A 23,759-nucleotide genomic window follows, 5' to 3' on the forward strand; every position below is an offset into this window, starting at 1 on the left:
TCTCACATTCAGTTCTCTCCAGTGTCCATTTTCTTTTATTCTGTATTATATGTCTCGTGGCCATCCTATTTCAAAATACAGTTAGCTTAGCTGCAAGCTACTCTGTAAAAATGTAGCTCGGTTACATTAAAGTGATCCATCAGAGAAGTGGAGCTGCTAGAGGCTCTGTGTACACTGTAGAGTAGCTACATTAAAGCTATTTTCATGACTGATCTCACCTTATGTGCTGAATACAAAAATGCAATGCCTTTAAAAACAATTCAGCACTAACGGCCTTAACACTATTTCTTATGAATGTTTGTCACAGCCTGGGATTTGTATTCATTTAATGATGACAATTAAATCAGATCAAATGTTTAGTAGATTCTTGAACCATGTTGGCAGCTAACATCATATTTTACAGCCAAAAGTGTAATGATAATCTGTAGGGGATGCAGGTTATAGTATCATGCCCACCTGCCATGCCTTCATGGATGCTCAGATGTCTGACAGTGGCATCTTGATTTATTCGCTACAGATGAGAGACCCCTTAAAATACAATTTTGTATTTTTCAGGACTCTTAACCTCTGACTGGGCCACTCAGTTTTGTCACTGCAGTGTTGTTTTGGCAGTGTAGTCTGGGTTCTTGTGCTTTAATGTCCTTTCCAGTGTATGTTTTCTTGTAAAGGTTAACATTTCTATATCAAATCCAAAATCTCTGTGTTGTTTAAACTATTGATTTTCACTTTAATCCTGATCAGATTGCACATCCCTACTGCTAAAAAAAACATCTCCATACAATGCCAGTTCATTCTAACCAATTTTCTTCACTGGTTATATTTCCAAGAACAGCCTGAACTGGACAATTTGGCTTTAATTTATTATTATTTCCACTTTGTCATGATGGACTCAACTTTGCTCTGAGGTATATACTTATCTGGCAGGGGCGAGACCATGATCGAGAAGGTGGTTCACCCAGGGTGAGGCTTAACCATTGCTCTCCGGTTGTGCTGACCCCTGTGAATTTCCCAAATGTGGGAAACTCGACTGCATAATTTCTGATAGTTGGGGACTGCGTTCGCGCTCTCCCCTGATTTCTGTGGTGGCAAAGAAAGAGCTTTTACCCTTTATTGAGCATGTTGAGAAACAACTGAAGGTGGTTCACCCAGGGCGAGGCTCAACCATTGCTCTCCGGTTGTGATGTGGGAATCTCAACTGCATGAACAGTGATAGCTCAGTGGTTAAGGTACAGGACTAGTGAGCAAAAGGTTGCCGGTTCAAGCCCCACCATCACCAAGTTGCCATTGCTCTCCGGTTGTGATGTTGGAATCTCAACTGCATGAACAGTGGTAGCTCAGTGGTTAAGGTACAGGACTAGTGAGCAAAAGGTTGCCGGTTCAAGCCCCACCATCACCAAGTTGCCACTGTAGGGCCCCTGAGCAAGGCCCTTAACCCTCAATTGCTTGAATTGTGTGTTCAGTGACAAGTGTAAGTCGCTTTGGATAAAAGCGTCTGCTAAATGCTGTAAATGCATAATTTCTGATAGTGGGGGACTGCTTTCGCGCTCTCCCCTGATTTCTGTGGTGGCAAAGAAAGAGCTTTTACCCTTTAGTGAGCATGTTGAGAAACAACTGCTTGTTTACTTCTGTTAATCTTGTTCTATTTTAATTCTTCCAAACAAGCTGGGATATGTGAAAAAAAAATCATTTCATTGTACTAAACATGTGTCTATTTACATGATGCTCCTAATTAATGTGTTATTATGAGGTATTTTAACCACAACCACTGCAAATAGGTGTATAGAATCAGTTATTTAATATTAATAATATTCTTCCAACTCCATAAGACATACTGTCACGTAATATTAAGAGATCAGATTTGCGGTCGCTGTAGTGTTCTGTGTTGGTGAAGCAGTATCTTATTTTGCTGACAAAGTCAATTTATGTCTCTGTCCTCACCTATGATCACAGGCTGTGGGTAATGGCTAAAAGAAAAAGGTCACCAGAACAAGCAGCAGAAATGATCTTTTTTGTCAGGTGACTGAGATTACTCTTCATTATCTAATAAGCAGTTTAGTCATTCAGGAGAAACTGAGATTAGCTCCGTTCCTCCTACAGTTCAGAGGGGTCGGCCTGGTGAAGTGGTCTGGACATCTCACGAGGACGTCTTCTGGTCGGCTCCCGCTGGAGCTGTTTCAGACGCATCCCACTAGACTGAGATCAGTGGGTAGACCCAGAACCTGCTGGAGGGATTTAATCTCACACCAGGCATGGGAACACCTGGGGATCTCCCAGCAGGAGCTGGATTCAGTGTTCGGGAATAGAGAAGTCCGGGCTGATCTTTTCAACTTGCTTCTACTGCACATTTTATCAGGAGAACCAACTAAAACATGAACTGATTTTTGAATAACAGTTATGCACCTGTTAAAAACAAACATAGGTTTGGTTATCTTGGGAATCAGAAGAATCAGATGTACAATTCACCATGATGAATACACTCACTGAGCACTTTATTAGGAACAACTATCTGGTATGTACTTTTATTGATTATTGTGAAAGCTACACCTACCACATAGATGAACTTTGTGGGTATCCAATTACTAACCGTATCCTATATGTCGCTCTGTATACTTTGCCACCATCTGTACCCCATTTATCTATCAAAAGGACCCCCTTATAGGACCCCCACTGACCAGATGATATTTGGGTGATGGAACATTCTCAGAACTGCAGTGTTGCTAATGTAGTAATGACATGGTCATGTGTTGTACTGGTATGACACACTTCAGTGTCCATTTGAGCAATATATAATTAGAATGTAATTAGAACACTCATGTGGTGCAAAAAAGATGGGTGCAAAACTGCAGGTACGAGTAATAGGACAGGGATATTCTGTAACTTCTCTTTTCTTTACTGATTTTCCAGTGTCTTTACCCCTTTCATCTTATTCTTCCTTTCCCACAATGGTCAAGCTCATGGGACGGTGGTAGCCTATTGGGTAGAGCTTTAAGCTATCAATTGAAAGGTTGAGTGTTCGAATCCCAGCTCCTTGAGCATGGCCCTTAACCCTCTCGGCTTGCAATGGCTGACCCAACCTCCAAACAAGCTGAGATATGCGAAGATAGAATTTGGTTGTACTGTACATGTGTACATGTATATACGACAAATAAAGGCATTTGTGCATCCATCTTTGCTCTCGCTCTGTCTCTCTGATTAGAGATGCAGTGACCCTCTTTTCTGGCCATCTCTATAACAGCCGCCAAAGATGGACTCTCTGGAGACAAACCCTGGAACCACAGATAGAAATGGAACAGTGGCCGAATACATTTACCTCAGTGTTAGTGTGTGTGTGTGTGTGTGTGTGTGAGAGAGAGAGGGGGGGGGAGAGAGAAAGAGAGAGAGAGAGAGAGAGTATAGGTAGTAAAAATGTAAGATTGAGATAAGATTGCGCCATAGCCGAGGTTCAAATAAAGATAGAGAGGGGAAGACAATAATAAAGAGTTAGACGATGAAGAGTGAGACAGGGAGGGACTGAGTTACAGAATAATGAAAGATGGATGGAGACAGAGTCCAATGAGCAGTGCATCCATCTTCCCTGCGTTTGTGTGTATAATGATGATGATGATGTGTGTGTGTGTGTGTGTGTGTGTGTGCGCGTGTCTGTGCTGGGAGTGTAGTCCAGCCAGACTGCCTATTGATGTTGTGTAATTATGGCAAGTTTTTCCTGTGTAAGTCCATGTGTTACACACACACACACATAGGAATGGAGCGATTGCAGCCTGCTCTCATCACTCTGATTTGTTCTTTTGTATTTTGCAGCCAGCACTCTGGTATTCATCACTGCATGACAGGCAGGATTAGAAAAGCACCAGGAAAGAAATCAATAGCCGAACATATAAATAATGTTCATGAGTTCATGGGTGATCAGGCAGAGGCAACAAGTGGCAACTGCAGTGATTCTCTCCAGCAGTAGAGGGAACAGGAGAGCTATGTACGCCAAAATAAACAGTGTCCCTTACACATCAGGACAGTTCCCCTATAGAATTGGGTTACTTAAAAAAAAGAAGTACTTTTACTTTTTTTTTATCTGTGGCTTGGGAGTGGAGCATTTTGCATAACATTTAACTTTGCACTGCTTTTACAGACAATAAAAACTGTGTGGCATCACCCACATATACACAGATTACGGTCACACATTCATTTTGGTTGGTTGGTTATTTTCAGAGCATTTTTCTTTCTCGTTTCATTGTTTGTGTGGTAACTAAATTCTATGCTTATGTCTAATCCTAATTTGAAAGGACTAGTTTAGCAACAACAAACAAAAAAGTAAATGTAGTTGATGAATCATGACAGGTTTTTTTTTGCACTGGGAGCTATTGTAACAAACTAATTTTACCTCAGTCTGTCTGTTTCATTCAGAATCTTTCCCTAATACATGCACAGACATTGGACATACACACTTTACCGCAAACCACTTAGTTATTATTATTCTTACTTTAGTATAAATAAATTAATGTATTTAATGACAATATTAAATATTAAAAATTAAGGTCAATATTTAGTTGCTCTTGAAATTGCAAATAAGGTTGATAATACAACAGATTTGAATGGTGTTAAAACAGCATCTAAAAACACAGATATGGATTTGCTTTTTACTGTTTTCTACAAGTATCACATTAATTACGCTCAAAATTTCTTTATTTTACCTCAGTGTTTACTATTAACAAACTAAAAACATGGCAGACTCCTTTGCTAAATGGCTAGCTGTTAATGATACATTAACTGTTCGTCTAACCACTAGAGCCAAAATGTTAACATGTTTAATATTTGTTGTAATGTTGCAAATATTACAATACATCAGTGGGTTTTACAGTGTATATACCCTGACCAGGCATAACAATGATTATTGCTTCATCATGGCACCTGTTAGTGGGTGGGATATATTAGGCAGCAAGTGAACATTTTATTCTTAAAGTTGATGTGATAGAAGCAGGAAAAATGGGCAGGTGTAAGGATTTGAGTGAGTTTGACAAGGGCCAAATTGTGATGGCTAGATGACTGGGTCAGAGCATCTCCAAAACTGCAGCTCTTGTGGGGTGTTCCCAATCTGCAGTGGTCAGTATCTATCAAAAGTGGTCCAAGGAAGGAACAGTGGTAAACCAGCGACAGGGTCATGTGCAGCCAAGGCTTATTGATGCACATGGGGAGCGAAGGCTGGCCCATGTGGTCCGATCCAACAGATGAGCTACTGTAGCTCAAATTGCTGAAGAAGTTAATGCTGGTTCTGATAGAAAGGTGTCAGACTCCATGCCTTGACAGGTCAGGGCTGTTTTGGCAGCAAAAGGGGGACCAACACAATATTAGGAAGGTAGTCATAATGTTGTGCCTAATCGGTGTATACTCTGTGAACAAAGGTTTGTGGACACCTGACCATGTGCTTATTGGACATCCCATTCTAAAACCATAGCACTCAAAAAAGCATTTGTAGGATCATTGATGGGGTTATTGTTGTTGGATGAGAATATCTGGCTTACAACCGACATTTCAGTTCATCCCAAGGTGTTCACTTGGTTCCAGTCTGGGTTCTGTGCAGGTTATTAGACTTCCTTCACACCAAACTAGATCTTTATGGAGCTTGATTTCTGCAAAAGGGATTTAGTCATGCTAGAACTTGAAAAAATCATCCCACAAGCTGGAAGCTTATATATAACTTCATATAATTGATTTATATAGCTCTTAGCAATGGATGTAGCTGATACAGCTAAAATTAATAGTAAGGAGGGGTGTCTACATACCTTTTGCCATATAATATGTTTAGGTTTGGTGTTAAGCTGGTTTATGGGCTGTTAATATAAGTTATTGTGCTGCTTTTGTAAACTTAGACTTAGTAACCCCGCAGACACTCCAGCACACCTCATAAATTATACATATATCCATATGAGTGAAAGCATACTCATGAATACGTGTATGGGTATACACAACTCTCATAAATATGTGTATAATACACATCCACATGTACTTATTTAAAGAACACAATGCCTCTTTTGCTATATTATTAGGGTTGGGTGGTGAAATGATTTATGACTTAATACTAAATTGATTGGTGTGAATGTATTTAGTAACATTTTCTGATACAAGATAAATGTGAACAGAATAAAGCCATTTCACTAATATATACAGTGTATCACAAAAGTGAGTACACCCCTCACATTTCTGCAGATATTTAAGTATATCTTTTCATGGGACAACACTGACAAAATGACACTTTGACACAATGAAAAGTAGTCTGTGTGCAGCTTATATGACAGTGTAAATTTATTCTTCCCTCAAAATAACTCAATATACAGCCATTAATGTCTAAACCACCGGCAACAAAAGTGAGTACACCCCTTAGTGAAAGTTCCTGAAGTGTCAATATTTTGTGTGGCCACCATTATTTCCCAGAACTGCCTTAACTCTCCTGGGCATGGAGTTTACCAGAGCTTCACAGGTTGCCACTGGAATGCTTTTCCACTCCTCCATGACGACATCACGGAGCTGGCGGATATTCGAGACTTTGCGCTCCTCCACCTTCCGCTTGAGGATGCCCCAAAGATGTTCTATTGGGTTTAGGTCTGGAGACATGCTTGGCCAGTCCATCACCTTTACCCTCAGCCTCTTCAATAAAGCAGTGGTCATCTTAGAGGTGTGTTTGGGGTCATTATCATGCTGGAACACTGCCCTGCGACCCAGTTTCCGGAGGGAGGGGATCATGCTCTGCTTCAGTATTTCACAGTACATATTGGAGTTCATGTGTCCCTCAATGAAATGTAACTCCCCAACACCTGCTGCACTCATGCAGCCCCAGACCATGGCATTCCCACCACCATGCTTGACTGTAGGCATGACACACTTATCTTTGTACTCCTCACCTGATTGCCGCCACACATGCTTGAGACCATCTGAACCAAACAAATTAATCTTGGTCTCATCAGACCATAGGACATGGTTCCAGTAATCCATGTCCTTTGTTGACATGTCTTCAGCAAACTGTTTGCAGGCTTTCTTGTGTAGAGACTTCAGAAGAGGCTTCCTTCTGGGGTGACAGCCATGCAGACCAATTTGATGTAGTGTGCGGCGTATGGTCTGAGCACTGACAGGCTGACCCCCCACCTTTTCAATCTCTGCAGCAATGCTGACAGCACTCCTGCGCCTATCTTTCAAAGACAGCAGTTGGATGTGACGCTGAGCACGTGCACTCAGCTTCTTTGGACGACCAACGCGAGGTCTGTTCTGAGTGGACCCTGCTCTTTTAAAACGCTGGATGATCTTGGCCACTGTGCTGCAGCTCAGTTTCAGGGTGTTGGCAATCTTCTTGTAGCCTTGGCCATCTTCATGTAGCGCAACAATTCGTCTTTTAAGATCCTCAGAGAGTTCTTTGCCATGAGGTGCCATGTTGGAACTTTCAGTGACCAGTATTAGAGAGTGTGAGAGCTGTACTACTAAATTGAACACACCTGCTCCCTATGCACACCCGAGACCTAGTAACACTAGCGAGTCACATGACATTTTGGAGGGAAAATGACGAGCAGTGCTCAATTTGGACATTTAGGGGTGTAGTCTCTTAGGGGTGTACTCACTTTTGTTGCCGGTGGTTTAGACATTAATGGCTGTATATTGAGTTATTTTGAGGGAAGAATAAATTTACACTGTTATATAAGCTGCACACAGACTACTTTTCATTGTGTCAAAGTGTCATTTTGTCAGTGTTGTCCCATGAAAAGATATACTTAAATATCTGCAGAAATGTGAGGGGTGTACTCACTTTTGTGATACACTGTATATACGTGTATATATATATATATATATATATATATATATATATATATATATACAGTGTATATATATATATATACAGTGGGGGAAATAAGTATTTGATCCCCTGCTGATTTTGTAAGTTTACCCCCTTACAAAGACTTGAACAGTCTATAATTTTTATGGAAGGTTTATTTTAACAGAGAGAGACAGAATATCAACAAAAAATCCAGAAAAAAAACATTAAATAAAAGTAATAAATTAATTTGTATTTAATTAAGGGAAATAAGTATTTGATCCCCTACCAACCAGCAAGAATTCTGACCCCCACAGACCGGTTATGTGCCCATGAGGCACACAAATTAGTCCTGTCCCTGTATAAAAGACTCCTGTCACAGAATCAGTTTCTTCCGTTCAAATCTCTCGACCACCATGGGCAAGACCAAAGAGCTATCAAAGGACGTCAGGGACAAGATTGTAGACCTGCACAAGGCTGGAATGGGCTACAAGACCATCAGCAAGAAGCTTGCTGAAGAAACTGATTCTGTGACAGGAGTCTTTTATACAGGGACAGGACTAATTTGTGTGCCTCATGGGCACATAACCGGTCTGTGGGGGTCAGAATTCTTGCTGGTTGGTAGGGGATCAAATACTTATTTCCCTTAATTAAATACAAATTAATTTATAACTTTTATTTAATGTTTTTTTTCTGGATTTTTTGTTGATATTCTGTCTCTCTCTGTTAAAATAAACCTTCCATAAAAATTATAAACTGTTCAAGTCTTTGTAAGGGGGTAAACTTACAAAATCAGCAGGGGATCAAATACTTATTTCCCCCACTGTATATATTTAAGTGTATATACACTGAACAGCCATAACATTAAAACCACCTCCTTGTTTCTACACTCACTGTCCATTTGATCAGCTCCATTTACCATATAGAAGCACTTTGTAGTTCTACAATTAGCCCCCTTTCATGCTATTCTTCAGTGGTCAGGACTCTCCCAGGACCACCACAAAGCAGATATTATTTAGGTGGTGGATGATTCTCAGCACTGCAGTGACACTGACATGGTGGTGGTGTGTTAGTGTGTGTTGTGCTGGTATGAGTGGATCAGACAGTTTTTAAATACTGTTTCCACTCACTGTCCACTCTATTAGACTCTATTGTTGGTCGTCTTTGAGATCTTCATCAGTGGTCACAGGACGCTGCCCACGGGGCGCTGTTGGCTGGATATTTTTTGGTTGGTGAACTATTCTTAGTCCAGCAGTGACAGTGATTTGATTAAAAACTCCATCAGCATTGCTGTGCAACACACACTAACACACCACCACCATGTCAGTGTTACTGCAGTGCTGAGAATGACCCACCACCCAAATAATACCTGCTCTGTGGCGGTCCTGACCATTGAATAACAGGGTGAAAGCAGGCTAAAAAAGTATGCAGCAAAACAGATGGACTACAGGCAGTAATTGTAGAACTACAAAGTGGTGGAGGAAACCCACATGAGCACAAAGAGGCTGAACCAAACCTTCTCACAGACAGAAGAAAAGGTTTAAACCCAGGTCCTTAGTACCTACACAACTTTACATTTACAGCATTTAGCAGATGTTTTTATCTTAACCTATTTACATTTAGGACCAATGGTCTTGCTCGAGGTCCAATCTAGCAGTGGAAGGGCTTAGACTAGAGATCTTTGAAACTTCACCGTTGAGCTACCACTGTATCAAACCATGATATACTGTATATATTTCAAACTTTGCAAGCATTATGGTACAGGTTTGCAACAAAATGTCTTGAAATACATATGTAACAGCCCTCATTTAGACTTCCATACTGATTTAGACCTGACCCAGCTGCTTTTCATTGTGGAGAAAGAGAGCTTTTTATGAAAGAAAGGAACGCAGGGTAAGATGTGCATCCAGCCAAACAAACACACACACATTCAATAACACAATGTGCAAACAGAGAACAAAAATGTTTTCCTGAAATAGCCCATAATGCAAAACACATACAAGAGTTGGACTAGAAAACTGTGTATGAGTATGTGTGTTCGTGTGTGTGTTTGTGTGTGTACATGTACAAAATTAATGGCTTTTAGCTGCTTCTATATATACGCCAGGTTTTTTTTGCAGTATACCAGACCAGTCATGTTTACCTCTATCTTTGTATATCTGCATATATGAGGACACACACACACACACACACACACACACACACAGTTGTGTGGTGAAACACTATCCCTCCAGAGTCATGTTGCTTGCTGTAGTAATTAGTTGGGTGCACTCTGCTAATTGAACTACAGCAAGTGGTACAATCGACACTCACTCTCTTACACACACACACACACATACACACACACAGTCTGTATCTAGTAGCAACCAAAATGCACTTAAAATGAGTAGTTTAAAAGTGCACCGTGAGTTAGCAGCACTGACTTCTGTCGTACCCTCTCCTACTGTTGTTTTGTGTTTCCACAAACACGGACACTTGTGTCATCCTTCTGTAACCAGCAAGCTTTTTACAAACTGCCACAGCCCGTCGTAAACATCCTAACAAAAATCTACTGAAATCTGTAAGTGCATGTTCAATGGGGTATCATAGTCTGTATTCATACAGCCTTTTACACACATATGCAGTAGTATCTGAATTTTCTTTTGTGGCACGGTGGCTCGGTGGGTAGAACTGTCGCCTCACAGCAAGAAGGTCCGGGGTTTGATTCCCAGGTGGACCGGTCTGAGTCCTTTCTGTATGGAGTTTGCATGTTCTACTCATGTCTGTGTGGGTTTACTCCAGGAGCTCCGGTTTCCTCCCACAGTCTAATGACATGCAATTGGAAATGGAATTGGATATGCAAAATTGTCCATGACTGTGTTTGTCATTAAACTTCAACTGATGAATCTTGTGTAACCAGTAACCACCTGTCCTGTCATGAATGTAACTAAAGTGTGTAAAACATGACGTTAAAAATCCTAATTAAGTACCTAAATAAAAATCTGAATCTTCTGTATTCACAGGACTAATACAATAAGGTTTACTCAATTTAAGGTCCGAATGAACAAACAATTCCTTTTAGCTGCTCCTGTTTGGGGACGGCACAGCGGATCATCATCTGCATGTTTCATTTGGCACAGTTTTTATGCCTGATGCCCTTCCTGATGCAACATTTACATTTAAACAGGCTTAGGCCACTGCATCTGCAAGCACAGATATATTCACCAATCTAGACACTCACTGTTTCAGAACCTGGAGAAAACCCACCCAGGCCGTACCAAACCTCCTCACAGACTGGAGAAAAGATTTAAACCCAGGTCCCTAGTACCCACACATTCTTTGCAAGTACCCTTTCAGCTTCTCCCACTGGGGGTTGCCATAGCAGATCTGCAGGATCATCCGTCAAGCTTAGGCACAAAAACAACCTCATTATTTTACATTTGCCCAAAATATATGCAGTTCCATGGGACCATGGAACACATTAACATGTTTCCTATACATCCGTATGGGAAAAAATACCTTGAAACTCAACGCCTTTAAAACTTGACACCAGAACCATTTGACGTCGAGTTTCAAAATACTACTGTATAAACATTTTTAGAGTTTGATTCCAGCGACACACTCCTAAAAGTTGGGACACAGACGTGTTTATCACTAAGATATTTCAATGGTTTGGGAACTGTGGGCACCAATCCCAAAAGCAGTTTTGCATGTGGAATTTTTCTCCATTATTGCTTGATTTGTTGTCTGAGTCTCCTCTTTATGATGCGCCCTATGTTTTAAGTAGGAGGCAGATCTGGACTGCAGGCAGGCCAGACACTGTTGCAGCATGAACAGAATGAAGCCTGGCATTGTCTTGCCAAAAAAAAAGGACTTTGCGGGGGTAGATGTCACCTTGATGGCAGCATGTGTCTCTCTAAAATCCAAATATATGCTTTAGCATCATTATTAATGTCACACATATGCAGGTCACCCATGCTGTGGTCATTGATGCATCCACATACTATGATGGATGTTAGATTTTGCACCTTTTACTGATAACAGTCTGGATGGTCCTTTTACGTCTTTGGTACAGAGAACTTTATGTCTTCAAGCTGAAACTTGGACTCATTTGACCATTTCACTTTCAATGGTGTGGCATTGCCGTAATCCACACTATTACAAACATGTGTCCAAATATGTTTTAATGTATGTAGTATGCCCTCTGAATTCTTGTATGCTGTTACTGCTCAAGTGTGTGTGTGTGTGTGTGTGTGTGTGTGTATATGTGTGTGTCTGTGTGCTGATGGTGGTGCGAAGGATGACCAACGCCTGTGCAATATTGTTCTAAATGTCAGAGATGAGACTGCAGCCCCATAGAGACTGCACTAGCTGTCTAAACTTTTATAGAATTCTCTCTTTTACTTTCTTTTCCCCTCCTCTACTATCTATCACTCCATTTTTATCTATCCTTGTTCGTGTTCAGTCTCTCAGTCCTTCCACTGCTTCTTCCTTTCTTCTCTTTGCCCTTCATATGTGAGACCGCGTTTGCAGTAAAGGCCACACGCAGCAGTCCTGTATGTCAGATGGAGACCTTGGGGAGTGTCTGTCAGCCCCTCACATTGACTTTGCTACAATAAAACACAGACAAAACTCCCTACAGAAGCTCAGTCAGGCCTACTGCTCATCATAGAGCTGTCTGCGTGTGTATTATTCAATTCACAAAGGGGTGTTAGGAGGATTTAAACCAGAAGCACACAAATACACATACACTATTTCAGCTGCAGCATAACAATTGTTGTGACTGCAGAAATATTGGCCAGTTTTATTCTCTCTGGCTCACAGTCACACACATTTACAAAAACGAATAAATGCTGTTTATTTCTGGACAAAAATTACGAAGTCTGCAGATTATTATACAATGACAGCAAGTGAGCAGTCAAGGTCTTGAAGTTTATATGTTGAAAGCATGAAAAAATGGGCAACCGAATCTGATCAACTTTGACAAGGGCCAATTTAAGATGGTTAGACCAGTTGTTCCTAACCTTTTTGTTCTCTTAGACCCCCGTGATAAAAAAAAAAAAACATTCTGGGACCCATTGACATGAGTTATGATATTATTCTTACACTTTCAGAAAGACTGACAACAGGTATTGTTCTTGCTCATGGGAATTTTGATGAATCCATAATGAAGTTATACACTGATCAACCATAACATTAAAACTGCCTCCTTGTTTCTATACCCACTGTCCATGTTATCAGCTCCACTTACCATATAGAAGCACTTTGTAGTTCTACAATTACTGACTGTAGTCCACCTGTTTCTCTGCATGCTTTGTTAGCCCTCTTTCATGGTCAGGACCACTACAGAGCAGGTATTATTTGGGTGGTGAATAATTCTCAGCACTGCAGTGACAATGACATTGTGGTGGTGTGTTATTGTGTGTTGTGCTGGTATGAGTGGATTAGACACAGCAGAGCTGCTGGAGTTTTTAAACACCTCACTGTCACTGCTGGACTGAGAATAGTCCACCAACCAAAAATATCCAGCCAACAGCGCCTTGTGGGCAGCGTCCTGTGACCACTGATGAAGATCTAGGAGATGACCAACTCAAACAGCAGCAATAGATGAGCGATTGTCTCTGACTTCACATCTACAAGGTGGACCAACTAGGTAGGATTGTCTAATAGAGTGGACAGTAAGTGGACACGGTATTTAAAAACTCCAGCAGCGCTGCTGTGTCTGATCCACTCATACCAGCACAACACACACTAACACACCACCACCATGTCAGTGTCACTGCAGTGCTGAGAATAACCCACCACCTAAATAATACCTGCATTGTGGTGGTCCTGACCATTGAAGAACAGGGTGAAAGGATGTTTAAAAAGTATGTAAAGAAACAGTGGACTACAGTCAGTAATTGTAGAACTACAAAGTGCTTCTATATGGTAAGTGGAGCTGATAAAAGGGACAGTGAGTGTAGAAACAAGGAGGTGGTTTAATGTTATGTCTAAATTGTACCAGGCAGAAGTTAATGTTACTGCAGTGATACTGGCAAGTTTTTTGTTTTTTTATTTCATTCTGCTTTTTCCACAAACACACACATGGACACAACCACATGCACCCTCTGTGCTTCATATTGGGCAGGTATTAAATTCTGTTTTTTGTTAATTAGACAGAAAATGAGGTGGAGATAAGTGCTGCCATGTGTCCTTTACAGATTTTCACACTCAATATAAAAATGTGCCATTTCGTTAGTCAACCCGAGCTTCCTGTTTTTAAAGGGCTGGGTGTGTGTGTGCATGTGCACATTGCTTTTAAAGGACTAGTGTTCAGCATTTGGTGGCCTACACCAAACTCATAAGTGCCACCACAATGGTACGCCAAGGCGCCACCGAGCCAGATTTATATGCCACCTGGCATCCGATTCTCGACGTGCACATACGTAAACATGTGGGCACAAGTGGCAGTTTCAGGGTGGCAATTTAATTAGTTAAAGGGCAGGAATGGTTTTAAAATATATAACAAGGAGAGCAATGTGTGTGGTTGAACACTTGAGGAAAGAGCAAAATAAGCAGATCTTTCTCACGCGCCACACACTCAGAGACGTACACAAATAAGACTGCAGCTCTGGGACTCTTTACAAATATGCCCTTGTTGACAGAAAGAGTCGGGCTATATCAGTTTAACCTGGGATAAAGCTGCAGGCCAGCCTGGATATTAACTTTAGACTCAATCGAGCAAGGGCTTAACCCCAAACTCTGTCTAACCAAACCTGCCCTTTGACCTGACACCCCCTTCCCGACCTTCTGCCATCAGTTTCTTTTACAATGACCTCTGACATCTGTACCCACCCCCTAAAAAGTCACACGCACACCGTCCAAATTGAAAAATCAGCTGCTACTTTCCTTTGACGATTGTCGTTCGGAAAATCTGTTTCAGCGGTGAGCAAGCACAATTTACTGCTGATTCTAACCTTATTTTAAAAAGAGGGGAAGAATACAAATGTATTTAATTCTCCTCTAGGCCCCAATGTAGTCCATCAGCCACTGTGTTTTTGGTGTCTGATGTTTGCTTTTTAGTTTTGCAGTGGCATTTAAATTGGATAATATCTCAAACAGTTAATGAAAATGTAGCCTCATGTTCTTTCTGTGAGTACTAGCCAAAAATGTCATATAGTTTCTGCAGACTGCATTTGTAATTTCTAAATAACATTTGTTTTTGTAAATAAAAAAAATAAAAAAAGCTGTTGTAGTTGCAGTTCAACCTTCAAACTAAAACAAATGTTGGAAGGACACTAATGAAAAAAACTTTTATCCATATGTGCTTCCCAAACTAGCAGCATTGTCCTTCATGTGGTACATTGCTGCCTAGTTGACTAAATAAATAAATTATTTAACATTTTAAAAAGCTAAGGACCATTTTAAACCATTCTGCATTATTCTGCATTTTTACCTTTTATTTTTTCAGATTTTTCAGAATTTTATAGTGAAAAACAAAGTCTGGACCCACTAGTGAAAATGTACCTTTGCTGCATTTTCCTACAATTTTAGAAATGTCAATACTTTTGTAAGTCAGATTTCCTTTATTTGTAGGTTTTCTACTGAAACACATAACTCTATGTCTTTAGCATGTGCATTTATTCTATTTAATCTACTTATCAGATGCTAATTATTCATAAAATCTGATAAAATATCCTCTGAATATTCCAGTATCCTTCTGAATATTTCCTTAAGTTGGATTGTCCAACATTGTTCTGGTGTTCATGTTCTGCGTCCACGGTTTTGAGAGGGTTGACCCACCACTACCCTAATCATATAAAATATTAATATTTAATATATATACTGTATATAGCCGTAACATTGAATCCTTGTTTCTACACTCACTGTCCATTATATCAGCTCCACTTACTTTATAAAAGCACTTTGTATTTCTACAATTACTGACTGTAGTCCACCTGTTTCTCTGCATGCTTTGTTAGCCCCCTTTCATGCTGTTCTTCAATGGCCAGGACCCCACAGGACCACCACAGTGCATGTATTATTTAGATGGTGATCATTCTCAGCACTACAGTGACACTGACATGGTGGTGGTGTGTTAGTGTGTGTTGTGCTGGTATGAGTGAATCAGACACAGCAGCGCTGCTGGATATCGTGTCCACTTACTGTCCACTCTATTAGTCACTCCTACCTAGTTGGTCCACCTTGTAGATGTAAAGTCAAAGACGATCACTCATCTATTGCTGCTGTTTCAGTTGGTCATCTTCTAGACCTTTATCAGTGGTCACAGGACACTGCCTACGGGGCGCTGTTGGTTGGATGTTTTTGGTTGGTGGACTATTCTTAGTCCAGCAGTGACAGTGATGTGTTTAAAAACTCCATCAGCGCTCCTGTGTCTTATCCACTCATACCAGCACAACACACACTAACACACCACTACCATGTTAGTGTCACTGCAGTGCTGACAATGATCCACCATCCAAATAATACCTGCTCTGAAGTGGTCCTGGAAGAGTTCTGACCATTGAAGAACAACATGAAAGGAGACTAACAAAGCATGCGGACAAACAGATGGACTACAGTCAGTAAATCTACAAAGTGATTCTATATGGTAAGTGAAGCCAATAAAATGGACAATGTGTGTAGAAACAAGGAGGTGGTTTTAATGTTATGGCTGATCGGTGTATATATAATAATGTCCAGAAAATTATAAGTTGCTTTATAGCACAGGGTTTAAGCCTGTAGCACATGGGCCATTTAAAGCCAGAGACACATAGTGTGAAGTGTTCCAGCACTTCTGTACTTTAGCTCTATTAAACTTCTGTCTATAATTCAACACTTTCCACAGATTCGGCAGAGGCTGTGCAATTTCAAAATGACAATGCACACCTGTGATAAACAAATTAGGGAGACTAGAAAAAAGCTTTTAAAATGCTTAATCTCTTTGAATTGGGGTTGACTAAACATGCGCTTTCTCGCTGGCTGCATTTTGCTTTGCCCATCTGAGAAAACAGCAGCAAGATAAGAGCAGCAGCCCCGCGGTGATGGCGCAACACTAATTCGACGCTGATTTAACATTGATTCAATGCTGGAGATAGCTAGGGGCCTGCGGCGGTGCTGAGATAAGCCGACAATGAAGGCCGGACAAACGTTTATCCAACGTTAAGCATCAACCCAGAATCTTGCTGCCATCAACATTTTCTAACCAGATAAAGAAGCAACAGCGCACAATGCTGAGAGGGAGCGCTTTTAAATGCATGAATGCGCCCGCTCTGCACAAAGAAGTGTGTGTGTTCGTGTGTGTGTGTGCGTGTGAGTGTAAGTGTTATAGTTAGTGTAAGTAGAAGTTAATGATGGCGATGAGATAAAATAGAGAGAGTGGGAGAGTCAGAGATAGAGTGAGAAAGTGAGAGAGTGAAAGATTAAGTAAGAATAAGTGAATGAGGATGAGCGAGAGATTAGAACAGAAAAGCTGAGGGGATCAGAGGTGCTAGCAGAGTGCAGAGAGATGGATGGATTGATAGAGGAAAGAAAAGGATATAAGGGCACATTCAATGAGGAAAAAGAAACGACGACTTAAGAAGTGAGATAAAACTACAAGGGCGTGTCGGATAATCATAGAGAGGATAAAAAAACACCAAGAAAAAACTGAGTGTTGAAAAAAATGGAAGAAGAAAAAGCAGAGGAACTGAAAAGTGTGAGAAAAGACAGATTGGGTATAAAAGGGAGGGAGGAAGATCAGGAGAGCAAAGAGGTTCAAGCCAAAGTCAATTGAACAACTAATGTGAATCGATTTGTAGCCGACGCGAGCCTCTACAGGGAGCGAGTGACATTTTGCAGGAATATTTTAGTATCGTGGAAAAGCTAGCTGGCTAGTCTTTGATCTAGCAGAAAAGGAGAAAAAATGTGTGTTTAGGGATGAGCATGTGTGTGCATGATTGTGCATGTATGAAAGGACAATCAGAATTATTTATTAAGTCTGAGTGAAATCTGGTGGCCCTCAAAGACCACCCGGCCGGATGTGAGGGAGAAGGGGAGGGGAGAACGAATGAGAGGAATAGTGGGAAAGAAGGGAGTGAAGAATGCTCAATTAAAAATTTAAGACCTCTAAAGCGAGATCCGCTCTATAGCCAGGGGCGCACCTTCCAGCGAGAGAGAGAGAGAGAGAGAGAGAGAGAGAGAAGCAGAAATATTTACATTTTTATACCTAGGTGTAAATCATTTTTTAAAATTAATTAATTTATTTGTTCATTACAAAATGACACTAATAGTTATTTGGCTTAGATTTCCTCTTAATGGTTTAAGTAATATGCCAATGGCTAGTTTTGCTGATGCTATACAGTATATATATATATAATAATACCGCTATATACACCAATCAGCCATAACATTAAAACCACCTCCTTTTTTCTACACGCACTGTCCATTTCATCAGCTCCACTTACCATGTAGTCCATCTATTTCTCTACATACTTTTTTAGCCTGCTTTCGCCCTGTTCTTCAATATTCAGGACCCCACAGGACCACCACAGAGCAGGTATTATTTAGGTGGTGGATGATTCTCAGCACTGCAGTGACACTGACATGGTGGTGGTGTGTTAGTGTGTGTTGTGCTGGTATGAGTGAATCAGACACAGCAGCGCTGCTGGAGTTTTTAAATACCGTGTCCACTCACTGTCCACTCACTGTACACAATCCTACATAGTTGGTCCACCTTGTAGATATAAAGTCAGAGACGATTGCTCATCTATTGCTGCTGTTTGAGTTGGTCATCTTTGAGACCTTCATCAGTGATCACAGGATGCTGCCCACGGGGTGCTGTTGGCTGGATATTTTTGGTTGGTGGACTATTCTCAGTCCAGCAGTGACAGTGAGGTGTTTAAAAACTTCAGCAGCGCTGCTGTGTCTTATCCACTCATACCAGCACAACACACACTAACACACCACCACCATGTCAGTGTCACTGCAGTGCTGAGAATGACCCACCACCCTAATAATACCTACTCTGTAGTGGTCCTGTCCCCCACAGGCCATTGAAGAACAGGGTGAAAGCAGGCTAAAAAAGTATGCAGAGAAACAGATGGACTACAGTCAGTAATTGTAGAACTACAAAGTGCTTCTATATGGTAAGTGGAGCTGATCAAATGGACAGTGAGTGTAGAAACAAGGAGGTGGTTTTAATGTTATGCCTGATCGGTGTATATACATCTGCATACACATATACTGTACACGTGTACAGTACAATGAAATTCTTTTTCCGCATATCCCAGCTTGTTTGGAAGCTGGGGTCAGAACACAGGGTCAGCCATTGTACAGCGCTATTGGAGCAGACAGGGTTAAGAGCACTGCTCAAGAGCTCAACAGTGGCTGCAAAGCTGGATTTGAACCTACAATCTTCCGACTGACAGCCCAAAGCACTACCCACAAAGCTACCTAATATACTAAAATTAAGTGAGTTTGTTTATCCTGTATTTGTATTCTCATTGACTTAGTCGTGCCATTTTCATAAAATGTAAATGAAGAATCAAAATTCTCACATAGGCTACCTAGATTCACCAAGCAGACCATTTCAACACATTTAAGTTCGGTTACTTGCTAAGGAAGCTATTGGGAAGAAGCCTGGGCAATCCTCAGCCTGATGTTGTTTTCATCCACCATGCCATAAGCAAGCAAGACCTTGAGGAGTGTGATGTGCTCACTGTGCTATACTAATGTCATTTGACACTGGTATTTCTTTTCTAAGCACAGCCAGTAGAATTATTAGATCCATAATACTGATACTCACATTATAATAGAATTTAGAACATTTGGAATACTATTCCTATTAATATTAATTAATTTGTGACAGTGGTAGACTAGTATGTAGAGCTTTGGGCTATCAGTCTGAAGATTGTTGGTTCAAATCCAGGCTCAAGTATGCAGCCATTGTTGGGCCCTTGAGCAAGGCCCTTAACCCTGCCTACTTCATGGGTACTGTACGATGGTGCCTTACCCCTGCGCTCTGATCTCAGCTTCCAAACAAGCTGGCATATGTGGAAAAAGAATTTCATTGTACTGTACACGTGAATATGTATATATGATAAATAAAGGCGTTCTTCTAAAGCCTTTCTTAATTCTTCTTTTTAATGACTTCTAGACTGAGCTAAATTGCTACAATTTCCACCTGGGTGTTTTCATCCACCATGTTTGTTAAACCAAATTCCAATTCCACACCCACATAATGAAACGTGCATGTCTAATCTAAAGGGAAATGCCACAAGGTATGTGTGTCTCTGAGAGAAGTTACATTTTAATGTGCAACTGTTCTAGTATGAATGATCCAAATACAATCGGATCATCTATTTAATACACACACACACACACACACACACACACACACACACACAACCGCCACTCCTCCTCTCTCGTGACTGACAGAGTGAGAAATTAAATTTTTCTGATGAGAAACCTGTTTTCTCCCTCTTCCCCCTCCCTCTGTTTTTAAAATGTATTCACTTATTTATCAAGCATTTGTTTATTCAGTCAGAGAAATTAAAACAGTGCAGTCATGTGAACTTTCTCGCCTGCCTGAAACAGATTAATAATAAAGATAGGAGATTACTAAAGAGAGAGATAAGCAAGTATAAACACACTGAGTCTGGGTAACACTATACCTTGTTTATTATTATTTTTTAAAGCATCCGTCATTTTAAAAGCCGGTGTTGACTTGGTAATAGCTTTTCCATACTTTACGTCAAATGGCAAAAGTCCCTTTATTTTTAGTTTAGCTAATAGGAATATAATGATAATGCAACACTGTAGTGTGTGACTATTACAGAAGGAGATCTGTTTAGCCAAGTTCACACCTGAAATGAACATCTCAACTAATCTGATCACAAATCTCAAAGACGGATGTCATAAAAGTCCTAATTATGTCTCCAGTTACCACTTTTAACTGCAATTTTTAATTAGACCTCTATATCTCCCTTTCATCCAAGGTTGTTGTGTCAATGATGCAATTATTGTATAAGACTGGCCATTTTATAAGGAGATCTGCTAAGCCATGTTCACACCTTATATAAACATCCATCTCAACTGATCTGATCACAAATAGGTGGTCATAAATGTCATAAGTATGTCTTCAGTGACCACTTTTAACTGCAATTATATCTATCTATCTCTCTTTCATCCAAGGTTGTTGTGTCAATGATGCAATTACTGTATAAGACTGGCCCATGTCAGTTTATGAGGAGATCTGCTAAGCCATGTTTACGCCTGATATGACATCTCAACTGATCTGATCACAAATAGGCGACCGAGATGGATGTCATAAATGTCATAAATACTGTATGTCTCCAGTGACCACTTTTAGGTGCATTTTTTATTATATTTTATTTATGCATTTTCTCCCCTTTTTCTCCCAACTTTTTAGCGCGTCCGATTGCCCGATTGTGTCACGCTTCCTCTCCACTAATGCCGACCCCCGCTCTGATTTGAGGGGAACGAATCTAACCCACGCCCCCTCCGACATGTGGGCAGCAGCCGCATGCATTTTGTCAACCACACTAAGTGCATATATAAGCGAATCAGCCTTGTATACGGAGAGACACACCCTGATCCGCACTCTTTCCCCGCCTCTGTGAAGGTGCCATCAATCAGCCAGCAGAGGTCGTAGTGCATCAGTTACAAGGAGTCCCTATCCGGCTTAATACCGGACCCCTATATGAACAACAGGCCAATCGTTGTTCATTCATGGTTGTTGTGACAATGCAATTTCTGTCTCATCTCTTTTTATTAGCAAATTAAAGATTTGTTTCTCATTCTCATTAACTGCTTCGTCTTGATCAGTGGTGCAATGGTCTTGAGCCTACCTGGAAATACTGGACACTTACTCACACTACACCTAGGGGCAATTTAAAATAGTCATACGACCTACAGTCATGTTTTTGAGAGGTGAAAATAGGAAAGCAGAGGCGACCCACATTGACATGGGAACAACATGGCAAACTCCTTACAGAGAGTGATGGCCAAGGGCAGAGTTTGAACTCGGGTTTTCAGAACCCTGGGGCTGTGCAGCACACACTCAGTTGCATCACAGGCAAGGTAGATCAATGCCTGAGGTACCAGGCATTGCAAAAGTCCCAAAGGCAATACAGCAGTAAACAGTAAAATCCTATATGATGTAAGAGTCAGTGTATTTACTGTATAAAGAAGAGATATTGTTAATAGGTTTATCTGTTTTTAATAATTTGTTGCTAAGAAAACCCCTCTTACATAGAAGAACTATGATCTATTTCTTATGACAGGGTAGTGATAACTTAGTGGTAGCCATCAGAAATTGGTTCAAGCCCTTCTGCCAAATTGTCACCCTAACAAGGCTCTTAACTCTCAACTGCTTGCAGTGTATTTGGTCAAAATTGCAAGTTGCTTTGGATAAAAGCATGTAAATTTAACTTCCTAATGTATTTAGAATTCACAATGCTGTTTAATATTTAATGTCCTTCTAAAAACTGGAAAGGTGGACATATTTATAACAATATATGCAAAAGTATTAACTTCAACAAGCTGTTTGAACCCACCTCCCCCATGCACACACATGTACAAACCCAGTTTCCAGAAGATTTGGAACATTTTGTAAAATGCTAGTAAGTACTAAAATCTGGTATAAGTCAATTGTCTTGAGCCTTTATTGAACAGACAAACATACAAAAAAGGATATTTCTTTTTTTTTACTCACAAACTTAATTGTATTTTGTAAATATAAACAAATTTAGTATTTGATGCCTGCAACACACTCAAATAAAAGTTAGGTCAGAGGCATGTTTACCACTCTGTTGCATTACCTTACCTAATAATTACACTTTTTAATCATTTAAGAACTGTGGATTCTAGTTGTTGCAATTTTTGCCTTTCCTGCTTGTTACAAGATGTCAGATGCTTAACAGTCCATAGTCAGTGTTGTCTGATTCTCCCTTTTTATAATTTTTCATATATATTTTCAATAGGAGTTAAATATGGACTGCAGACAGGCCAGTCAAGCAAACACACTCTACAAAGCCATTGCCAGTGCAAAACTAAGTTGCCCTGATGGCAGCTTATGCAAGACTTTGTCTTCTATTTCTTTCTTTGGATGATCCTTTTTGAATATGGCACTTGTTTTTTCCACAAAAACAAGCTCAAACAAGGACTCATCTGACCACAGTACACATTCCCACTGTCTTTTGGTTCATTCAGCTCAAGCCAGCAGAAATTGGTGGTGTTTCTGTATAGAACTGATGAGGCTTTCTCTTTGATGATAGTTTCATGTTACCTTTCCTGATGCAGCATTGGATTGTGATGTAACATGCTAATGGTTTTCTGTATTACATCCATGTCTGTGTGGCTATATTTATCAGAGCATGATGATTTCTCATGTAATGCGGCCTTGCAGTGGTTAATGGCCTTGCTCTCCACAGACTGAGATTTCTTTGGATTCCTTGAATCTTTTACAATACTGGGTATGCTAGATGTAGAAAGACCTAATTATTTGCAATCTTGAATAGAGAAATGTTCTTTTTGAACTGATTGAACTCTCACAAAGTTTGGCACAAAATGGTGAGCCATGGCCTATCTTTGCTTACAAAGACATTCATTGTTGGCTTCTACTTTTATGCCCAATAGCAATACACACATGTAACCAATTCACCTGCTTTTCACTCTTATTTTGACTCTATCTCAAAATTTTTTAGTGTATTGATCAATATCAAAATCCATCAAGTTGGTCAGCCAGAGCATTAAAACTCAGTTCTTCAGACCTATGTCAGTCAAAAAAGGTTCAAGAGATTTTTTTTGTTTTATTGCGCTTTACAAAATGCCCCAACTTAAAACTTTAAAATGGGGTTAGTAAATGGACATTTTTGTATAAAACCATAAAATTTACATAGAAATTGGTTTACAATCTATAATTTGTGAAATTATTGGCCAATTTAGTCAGTCCTATTAGTCATTTATCAACATGCCTAAAGGAAATCTGGATATTGACAATTTACTG

General features: G+C 40.3%; 1 non-coding gene across 1 annotated transcript; it reads left to right on the forward strand.

Moving 5' to 3' along the window:
* Positions 1-909: 909 nt before the first annotated feature.
* On the forward strand, positions 910-1,073 carry LOC134313210 (U1 spliceosomal RNA). Its single transcript, XR_010012103.1, has one exon. It is a non-coding gene; the product is annotated as a U1 spliceosomal RNA (small nuclear RNA).
* Positions 1,074-23,759: the final 22,686 nt, after the last annotated feature.

This window comes from Trichomycterus rosablanca, chromosome 4 (genome assembly GCF_030014385.1).
Source record: "Trichomycterus rosablanca isolate fTriRos1 chromosome 4, fTriRos1.hap1, whole genome shotgun sequence".
Lineage (NCBI taxonomy): Eukaryota > Metazoa > Chordata > Actinopteri > Siluriformes > Trichomycteridae > Trichomycterus > Trichomycterus rosablanca.